The sequence below is a fragment of the Canis lupus genome, chromosome 5, assembly GCF_048164855.1.
Source record: "Canis lupus baileyi chromosome 5, mCanLup2.hap1, whole genome shotgun sequence".
Classification (NCBI taxonomy): domain Eukaryota; kingdom Metazoa; phylum Chordata; class Mammalia; order Carnivora; family Canidae; genus Canis; species Canis lupus.
In genome coordinates, this window is record NC_132842.1 from 57010014 (window position 1) to 57020580 (window position 10567).

General features: G+C 41.9%; 1 long non-coding RNA gene across 1 annotated transcript; it reads right to left on the bottom strand.

Moving 5' to 3' along the window:
• Positions 1-383: 383 nt before the first annotated feature.
• LOC140633780 (uncharacterized) lies at positions 384-10521 on the bottom strand. Its single transcript, XR_012031372.1, has 3 exons — positions 10235-10521; positions 2326-2527; positions 384-839 (listed from the first exon to the last, which is right to left on the bottom strand). It is a non-coding gene; the product is annotated as an uncharacterized lncRNA (long non-coding RNA).
• Positions 10522-10567: the final 46 nt, after the last annotated feature.

The following is a 10567-nucleotide window of genomic DNA, read 5'->3' on the forward strand; positions in this document are numbered from 1 at the left end:
GATCACAAGATAGACCTTTGCCCACCATCCTAGCAATCGCCTATGCACTCCTTCCAATGACTGCCTCCTTTCCCCTCCTAAGAATAACTACTGTTCTTATGTTTATAATTACTTCCTTGTCGGTATTATCACCTAAGCATGCATCCCTATACACTAGTTTTGCCTATTTTCTTTTGTTGTTTTTTTGTAACATGTCTCTTAGGTCTCTTTTTACCTAGAATCTCCCTTTTCTCCTTCCCCCCACCACCTTTTCCAGAAACGTATTGGTTGAAGTATCACACTGTATTATCATTTCTCATAATCTGAATTTTGTTGAATGTATTCTGTGGAATAATTTTTTAAGCTTTTTTTTTTTTTTTTAAGATTTATTTATTTTAGGGGAGGGAGGGGCCGAGGGAGAGAATCCACAAGCAGCCCGATGTGAGGCTTGATCTCATGGCCCATGAGATCGTGAACTGAGCTGAAACCAAGAGTTGGATGCCCAACCGACTGAGCCACCCTCCTTCTGTAGAATAACAGATTTTCTGTCTTTGGGTTTTCTGTAAATTGATGACTGGATCACCTTGGAGTAAAAAATTAATGTTTTTCTATTTAACAAAGGTAGTACAGATAAATTTGACAGACCAGGAATATCTAAAATAAGTATCCAAAATAAAAGAGGTTAAAAAAAAAAAAGAGTATAGGGATCCCTGGGTGGCTCAGCGGTTTAGCACCTGCCTTTGGCCCAGGGTGCGATCCTGGAGTCCCGGCATCAAGTCCCACGTCGGGCTCCCGGCATGGAGCCTGCTTCTCCCTCTGCCTGTGACACACTCTGCCTCTCTCTCTCTCTCACTCTGTGTCTATCATAAATAAATAAATAATTCTTAAAAAAAAGAGTATAAACATTGTATACCAACCACATGTAATAAAAATAAAAAATAAAAAACTATAATATATCTGGGAATCCAGCTAACAAAGCATGTGCAAGATCTTCAAAAAGTCATCTCAATTAAAATACATAAAATATGGATGCCTGAGCAACTATTTGAACTCACAGAGCTTCTTGCGAGACATGTCTATAAAAGCAAGGGAGACAAAACAATAATGAGCTATTGGGACTTCATTAAGATAAAAAGCTTCTGCACAGCCAAGGAGACAGTCAACAAAACTAAAAGCAACCTACAGAATGGGAGAAGATACTTGCAAATGACATATCAGATCAAGGGCTAGTATCCAAGATCTGTAAAGAACTTATCAAACTCAACATCCAAGAAACAAACAATCCCATCATGAAATGGGCAAAAGACATGAACAGACATTTCTCCAAAGAAGACATACACGTGGCCAACAAGCCCATGAGAAAATACTCCACATCACCTGGAATCAGGAAAATACAGATCAAAACCACAATGAGATCCCACCTCACACCAGTGAGAATGGGGAACATTAACAAGACAGGAAACCACAAATGTTGGAGAGGATGTGGAGAAAGGGGAGCCCTCTGCACTGTGGGTGGGAATGTGACCTGGTGCAGCCACTCTGGAAAACTGTGTGGAGGTTCCTCAAAGAGTTAAAAATAGATCTGCCCTAAAACCCAGCAATTGCACTGCTGGGGATTTACCCCAAAGATACAGATGCAGTGGAACGCCAGGACACTTGCACCCCGATGTTCACAGCAGCAATGTCCACAATAGCCAGACTGTGGAAGGAGACTCGGTGTCCATCGACAGATGATGGATAGGGAAGATATGGTCTATGTATACAGTGGAATATTCCTCGGCCAGTAGAAATGACAAATATCCACCATTTGCTTCAACGTGGATGGACCTGGAGGGTATGATGCTGAGTGAAGTCAGTCAGTCGGAGAAAGATAGTTATCATATGGTTTCACTCATATGTGGAATATAAGAAATAGTGAAAGGGACTAAAAGGGAAGGAGAGGAACTGAGTGGGGAAGACTTAGAGAGGAAGACAAACATGAGAGACTCCTGATTCTGGGAAACAAAGGGTTGCAGAAGGGGAAGTGGGTGGGGTGACGGGGAGACTGGGTAATGGGCACTGAGGGCGGCACTTGATGGGATGAGCACTGGGTATTATATGTTGGCAAACTGAATTTAAATGAACAAATAAATAAAATATGGGCACCTGGCTAGTTCAGCCAGTAGAGCATGAGATTCTTGATCTTGGGGTTTTAAATTCAAGCCCCATGTTGGGGGTAGAGATTGCTTAAAACTAAAATCTTTAAATATATATATATAATAAAATACATAAGATATTTGAAACAATAGTTGCACTATATTCACGGACAAGGTAGGTTGGTATTCAGCATCTGTTTATAAAGCTTACTTCTATATTATAAATCTTGAAAAGTTAAAAACTACATTTCCCAGGGGTGCCTGGGTGGTTCAGTCAGTTGAGCAGCTGACTCTTGATTTTGGCTCAGGTCAGATCTTCGGGTCTGATGTGGGCTTGTAGGATCCAGCTGGTCAAGCTTCATGCGCAGTGCAGAGTCTGCTTGCCCTTTCCTTCCCCGTCCATCCCTTGCCCCCTAAAATAAAGAAAATATTTTAAAAACATTTTCTAAGAACTACATTTCCCAGATACCCTTGCAGTTTTAGTGTTCTTGAAGTAAATGATTTCTGCCAATTGGGTACATTTAAGTAAGATTTGGTGTAGAAGGCCAAAGCCTTTTTCCTGCTGCTTTGTTTTTTTTTGGCTAGCGAGCATAGTGGTGAATATATTAGTATTTTCTGCAGCTGCTTTCTAGAGCACAGTCATTGGCTTTGTGGATGTTGAGTAATACAGTATCTTCTTGACTCTCACATTGTGGTTAAAGTAGTCTTTTTTTTTTTTTTTAAGATTTCCTTATTTATTTGACACAGAGAGAACACCAGTGGGAGGAGGGGCAGTGGAAGAGGGAGAATCATCAAGCAGATTCTCCCTTGAGCGTGCAGCACAACATGGGGCTCAATCCCAGAACCCCAAGATCATGAGCTAAGGCAAAATCAAGACGGGATGCTTGACCAATGGAGTCACCAGGCACCCCTATAGTCATCTATTCTTAACATCAATAATTCTAGTCCTAGCATATTGATTCTCCGTCCCCTGATGGGTAGTATCAGCTCCCTTAATAGTCATGTTCTGTAGTATTATCCTGGGACTCATTTTTTTTAAAGATTTTATTTGTTTATTCAGGAGATACACAGAGAGAGTGAGAGAGTGGCAGAGACAGACGGAGAAGCAGGCTCCCCACAAGGAGCCCGACGCGGGACTCGATCCCGGATTCTGGGACCAGGTTGTGAGCCGAAGGCAGATGCTCAACTGCCGAGCCATCCAGGCGTCCCTGGGACTCATTCTTGATGCCTAAGCTAAAGCCCACTCTTCCAGCCCATTCAATAATTTTCTAAGCACCAATTCCCTATATTATACCTGTAAAAATAGCCATATCTATTTACTGCAACTGAAAGCAGATTCATACAATTAGTAAAGATATAAAAGCTTCCCAAATTAATCTACACAATGTCAATGCAATTTTAAAATAATTTAACAAGCCTAACATGTATATGGAATAGAAGTCTGCATATAGGTCAACTTTAAAAAAAAAATATGTCAACTAAAAAAAAAAAAAAGTAATCATCCTACCATATATCAAGAATACTGGGTCTACCACCCAAATGCAAACAATGAAATGATTACTTCTGGGGTTTTTTCCCACTTTTTTATATCAGTGACAAATGATACAGGAATATACAAAATGAAATGCCTTCTAGGTTTGAAATCTGGACAGTTCTATTAACCAAATGAAGTCACTAATTATATATTGGTCTTTTATTTTCTACCTTAACAACTTGGTTTAAAAAAAAAAAACAACAGAAAAAGAAAAAGTAATACATGAGCAGTGTAATATATCTGACAAATAAACACTGGGTGTCCTGACAGTAAACCTAAAAGGTGCAGACTTTAAGACAGGCCATCAGCCCATGGAAGGAAATCCCCCTGGGGATGTGTGATGGTCCTGGCTAGCACTGGATGTGAGCTTGGGGAGAAGACAAACTACTGAAACAAGAAAGTGAGTCAGTTACAATTTGGTAGTCACCAAGTTACCCCAGTTTAAATTTTAAAACGTCTATAGATTTGGTTTCCGCAACAGTCACATTGTTTTGAGCACATAAAAGCTTTAAAAAAAAAAAAGTTCCCCAATAAAGTGCAGAATACATCTTTAAAGGTGCTTAAATGTAACCTAAAAATACAAAGGGCAGGGGCGCCTGGGTGGCTCAGTCAGTGAAACATCTGCCTCGGGCTCAGGTCATGATCTCGGGGTCCTGGGATAGAGTCCCATGTCTGACTCTGCTCAGCAGGGAGTCTGCTTCTCCTTCTCCCTCTCTCTCTCAAACAATATAAATTTTAAAAATCTTTTAAAAAAATAGAAAGGGCAAAACCATTTTTTTTTAATTAAAAAAAAATCAGGTTGAATTAAGGGCCGTGTGAGATAGTCTTGCTGGAGGTGGCTCAGCTTATAAACACGGAGAGAAAGCTGGGCTGGACTCTTTGTCTCTATAAACTTGGTACAGTGCTTTTTTTAATAGCTAACTTTTAAGCTAACTTTTAATTTTTTAAAAATCTACTAGAAAAATTAATGCTCTGCTGGCATTTTCTGCCTAACAAGAAAGGTTGCTTCAAACTGTTTATTTTTACTTGCTAAATTTGCACTAGCCCCACCTCCTTCCAGGACACACCTTTTTTGAGAGAGAGAGAGAGAGAGAGGGCACAAGAGCGAGGCTAAGGGGCAGGAGACAGAAAGACAATCCTTTTTTTTTTTTTTTTTTTTAAGATTTTATTTATTTGAGATAGAGAGCAAGCACCAGCAGGATGGCAGGGGTTGGAAAGAGGAGAGGCAGAGGAGGAAGCAGATACCCCACTGAGCCAGAGGCCTGATGCCAGGCTCAATCCCAGAACCCCGAGATTACAACCTAAGGCAAAACCAAGAGTCAGATGATTAACCCACCACGTCACCCAGGCGCCCCCAAGACATACCTTTAAAGCTTTAATTTTCCTGTGGCTCTCAGTTTCCTGTTCTCAAACCAAAGTTTGAGCCACTTGGACCTGTAATTTACCTTTGCAGCTCCAAAATGATATAAAATGTAGAGTGTCAATCTCCTACATCACTTTCCTTGTTCCTACAACCCTCTTATTCTTTAAACCAAAAATACAAGTTCGGACTCCCAAGAAAAGCAAACAAGGATGCTGGATGCTGGCAAAGTTAGCAAATATTAAATTGGAAGATATATTTAAAAGGACGTCGGATTTATATTACTATCTTGTCGAGAGTGTTTTCCAGTCACTTTTAAAAGACATACAAATAAACCAGTATATACATTTTTCTGCAGGATCTGATTTAATTTCCTTGAAGTTCTTTATATTCCTCTGTTCCTTATATGCCTAGTCCTCTCCTATCTTTATAAATGACAACTCCACATACTCACTAAAGCAACTAAAGTTTACCAGTTTGTCAGTCCTTTTCCTCGTTGCCATATCAGTTTTAATACAAAAATACTAAAAAAACCCAAAAAAACAAAAAAACAAAAAAACAAAAATACTGAACCTAGCAACAAAGTCCATCATCCATATTGACCCACCGTCATTGTAGCACTTGCTTTTACTAGAGTGTAAGATACAATTCTCACTTTGGTTTATGCTGTTTATAAGAAGGCACATACTGGAAACTCTCAGCATATAAACACTGATAAACTGAATTGCAACTAATAAAGAATAGCAGTCATGGCAAGAAGAAAGAAGACTGGCCTCTATAAAGTGTTCAGTTTATTACCTTAAGCAATTTGAAAGACTAAGAAGATAATAGGATCGGGGAGAATTATATAGCTATGAAAGCCCTTAAAAATATTTTAGCGTGGTGAAGATAATAAACTGTACACTAAATAGGTGATCAGCAAAATTTGGATAATGTAGACTTTCATCATGCTTTGCTTTCATTACTGACGTTCTAGGATCTTCGTACCCATTTATCATCCTTGTCTGACTGCAGGCAATGTATATTCTAAGAGCAATTTATTTTCAGTAGGTTTTTTTCCCCCACCAAGTGAACATTTAAAGATTTTATTTTTTTAATTATAAAAAAGTTGTTGACCTCCTTGGTTTCACTCCGGTCTCAGAAATATAGAGTATATTAGGCAACTGAGATTTTATTTTATTTATTTTATTTTATTTTATTTTATTTTATTTTATTTTATTTTATATTTTATTTTTGCAACTGAGATTTTAGAAGATGCTTTGGGGGCACCTGGTTGGCTCGGTCAGAGGAGCATGTGACTCTTTTTTTTTTTTTTTTTTTTTAGCATGTGACTCTTGATATTGAGGTCCTGAGTTTGAGCCTCACATTTGGTATAAAAATTACTAAGAAAAATAAACTTAAAAAAAAAAAAGATGTTTTGGATAATCCCTGTGACTTCAGTAAATCTTTTCTTTTTAAGCACATTTTAGCTGTTTTCTCTCCCCATCTTCACACAAGATTGTTTCTCTATCAACGTTCCCTGCAAAACAAAAAATCCTTGTCTGCTCCTCTTCCTCCCTTTCCTAGCACTCAACTTTCTGTATCTTTCTTCCAGAGTGATCTTATATAAGTTTTCTGAAATAAATACGTATTAATTTAATAACTGCTGATGCGTGTAGTGGGTCTATGGAAGTTCATTATATTATTTGTGCTATGTACTTGAAGTTTTCCACAACAATGTAAGAAAGATATTCAGTCTGATAATCAAAAAGTTAGGGTTGGCAGTATAAATTTGAGACTTAGCAAAATAAAGTTAAGATTTAAAGCCATGGGACTGAATGAAAAGACTTAGGAAGAGTATAGGTAGAAAAAAAGATAGGACTAAAATGTATCCAACTCTAATATTTAGAAGGCAGAGAAAGAAGATAAAGCAAAGTAGACTGAGGTGTCAGTAAGACACCCCAGGAAGCGAGATGTTCTGGGAGCCTAGAGAAGAAAATATTTAAAAAATGTACAAGTAGCCAGGTGTGTCAAATGCTACCTAAAGGCTAAAATGAGAACTAAGAATTTGCCTTTCAGATTTGTCAAGATGGAGGTTTAGACAATTCTTTGGAGAGATTTTGCTATAAAAGGAAACACCAAAATTAAGTAGTGGCTGGAGCAGAATAGAGATCAAAAAAAGTTTTTGGTTTTTCTTCTGAAACACCTGAAAGGGAGGCATTTTAGCATACTGGTGGAATGACCTAGTTGTAGGGGGAAAACAGATATAAGAGGGATTTAACAGAAGAATCAAGGTCCTATATGAAATGCACAAACGTACAAGTGGAGGGAATATTTCTTCTGTGTTTTTTTTAAATATTTATTTATTCATTTATTCATGATAGACACCGAGAGAGAGAGGCAGAGACACAGGTAGAGGGAGAAGCAGGCTCCATGCCAGGAGCTTGACGTGGGACTCGATCCCGGGACCCCAGGATCGTGCCCTGGGCCAAAGGCAGGCGCCAAACCGCTGAGCCACCCAGGGATCCCCTCTTCTGTGTGTTAACAGCAAGAAAGGCAAAATTTACAGATTCAGATGCACAGAGATGGTACAGCTGATGGAGGGTAAATGAAGTGGTGTCAATCTTCACACCTCAACTCTTTAAGCATTAGTTAGACGGCCAGTGATATGAGCAGTAATACGGGAAGAAACTACCTCCTCAGATTTCCGTGAAGATCCAACTGTCAAAGAGCCAACACTCAACATCAACCTAGAAGTTGTTATTAAGACTCCTGGTTCAATTCTCCATGAACTCAACAAGATTATCAATCTATCATTTTACATTTAATAAAGTACCACAACTAAAAATAACAACGATGGATGTAACTTAATGGGGTTGAGGGTGTCAGAGAAGGCTTTCCGGAGACTTTTAAACCAAAAGCTACATGAGTTGCAGACAGTAACTGAACAAAAGTGGGGGTATTAGAAGTTCAAGGAGATGTAGAAACAGACAAAAGGTCCATTGTGGCTATCAGTCAAGGGCCAGATCACAAGGCAACTAGAACCACAGTGATTCCCAATACCCTTCCGTGGGTCAAAATGGGCACAAAATGGGCACAAAATCATTACATCAAGTATGTATTTGAGTTTGGGTCGAAGCCAACTTAAGTCCAACTGAGAGGTGAAAACGATTCATGGACTTTGATTAGACCACAAACTGTAAACAAAGGCGAGCACACAGGTTTCCCCTTTCTTGCCTATCTATTGACCGAGGTCATGTTGAATCCTTGAGTTTGTTCAAGCTCAGCAGTTAAGTGTGGGAACTACTAACTCGTATTTGCCATAGATATTGTGAATTATTCTTGTCATCGCTAAGATAGTAACTTTTTTCTGGAGTTAAAAAAAACAACCTTCAATTACTTTTTTAAAAGACTGGTATATAAACATTACTAAGAATATAAATATTCTTATACATTACTAAGAATATAAATATTCTTATACATAAGAATGTAAATATTCAGAATCTGGATTTCCTAACCATTCACAGAATGTCGCAGCAGAAGTCAAAAATCAAAATTCTCTTCTTCCCATTAGGGGACCTTTCATGATTTTCAACATGGTGAGTCTTAAAAATTAGAAAAGCCCAGGACAAGTGGGAACCAAAGGAAAATTAAAAATAACCTGGGATATTACCTGAAAAACAGGTATTTAAAAGGTCAATCAGGTGACAGGTAGGTGAAAGAATGGTGTATTTATGTAAATGCTCAAAAAAACATTGTATGACTTGAAAGTTTCAAATGCCCTCAGTATAACATGGAAGAAGGAGGGCTGGGAATGTGTTCCTGAACAAAGATGGAAAAAGGGGAGGTTTTAAGATTTTATTTATGTGGGGATCCCTGGGTGGCTCAGTGGTTTAGCGCCTGCCTTTGGCCCAGGCCGTGACCCTGGGGTCCCGGGATCAAGTGCCACGTAGGGCTCCTGGCATGGAGCCTGCTTCTCCCTCCTGTATATCTCTGCCTCTCTCTCTGTCTCATGAATAAATTCAAAAAAATAACTATAAAGATTTTATTTATGTGATGCAGAGGGAGAGAGCAGGAGCACAAGCAGGGGGAGTGTAGAGGGAGAAGCAGGGTCCCCGCGGAGCAGGAAGCCCAACGGGGACTCGATGACCAGGACTCCGGGATCCTGCCCTGAGCCAAACGCTTAACCGCCTGAGCCACCCAGGCATCCCCCAAAGGGGCGTATTTCTATACATTTTGCAATATTTGCACATTTGCACATTGCACTGAATGATGCTGGCGGTCACTTTGACCTTTACAGTAACCCACTTAGCCTAACGGCTCCTCTTTCTTCTGTACTCACCTTGACTCCTGTTTAAGAGAAGAGCAACATTGTTTCCTAAGAAAATACCAACTGCTACACTTACCCTTAAAAAAAAAAAAAAAAAGCAAGGCAGCTGTCCTATTTTTCTTAGAGACGCTACATTGTAACAGATTTACACGTGAAAAGTATCCCAAAACAGAAAGATTCATTTTAATTGGACAGAATCTGCACCCACGAGGTCCCCTTTGTCCTAGAAACTGTATTTTCCCCGGAGAGGAGAGCTCTTGGGCTCATTTTGTAACCTGCAAGAGCCTCATGGCGAAGACCACGAAGAGGCTGGCGCACAGCGCTGCGATCCCAAGCTGGACACTGCCGCGCCAGGAATTCAGCCTCCAAACACACCGGGCACAAATTCTCCTTTGACTGCGACTGCGCAGTTAGGAAACAAGATCGGAGGACGCCCCAGGGCGGGTGGGGCAGCGGTTAGGCACCTGCCGGCGGCCCGGGGCGTGACCCCAGGTCCTGGGATCGAGTCCCGCGTCGGGCTCCCTGCTTCTCCCTCTGCCGGTGTCTCTGCCTCTCTCTCTCTCTGTGTGTCTCTTGAATAAATAAATAAAATCTTAAAAAAAAAAAAGAAAATGTGTTCAACACTTGTTCATTGTAAAATCCATGCCCACTGATATCAAGGAGCCAAGTTTTTGGTAAACAACAAAAAAGAAATGAGAGAGTCCCGCACGCGGGGGGCGGGGGGGGGGGCTGCTGCGCTGACACTCGCATCGCCCGGCTCCACGCCCAGGCCCTCGGAGCCCACGGAGCCCACGCAGCCCGCGGCGCCCGCTGGAAGCCCCAGCCCGGGACGCGCCCCAAGGCGCTCGCCAGCAACCGCAGAGCGGGGTCCTGCAGCCCGCCGCGCCGCCTCGTCCGGGGAGGCACGATCCGCTGACCTGGACCCGGTTCCGGCAAAACGTCTTGAAAAAAGGCGGATTCCGGCCGCAGAGGGAGCGTCTGCGACCCTCGGACGAGGGCTCCGAGCCGCAGCCAGCGAGAGGGGCCGCGGGAGCGCACGCCGGGAGCCCCACGCGTTCCCGCTCCCGACGGCGGGAAGGGCGGGCCCGCGGGCCGACCCACTCAACCCCAACCGTGCAAAGGGCCGACCCGGGAGGCTCAGTCGTGGCCCGGCCGCCGCCGCACTCGGAGCCCCGCGGGGCCCGCCCCGTCCCGCCCCGCCCACCCGCGCCCACCCACGCCGGGGCCCCGGGCGCGCGTGCGCAGCGGAG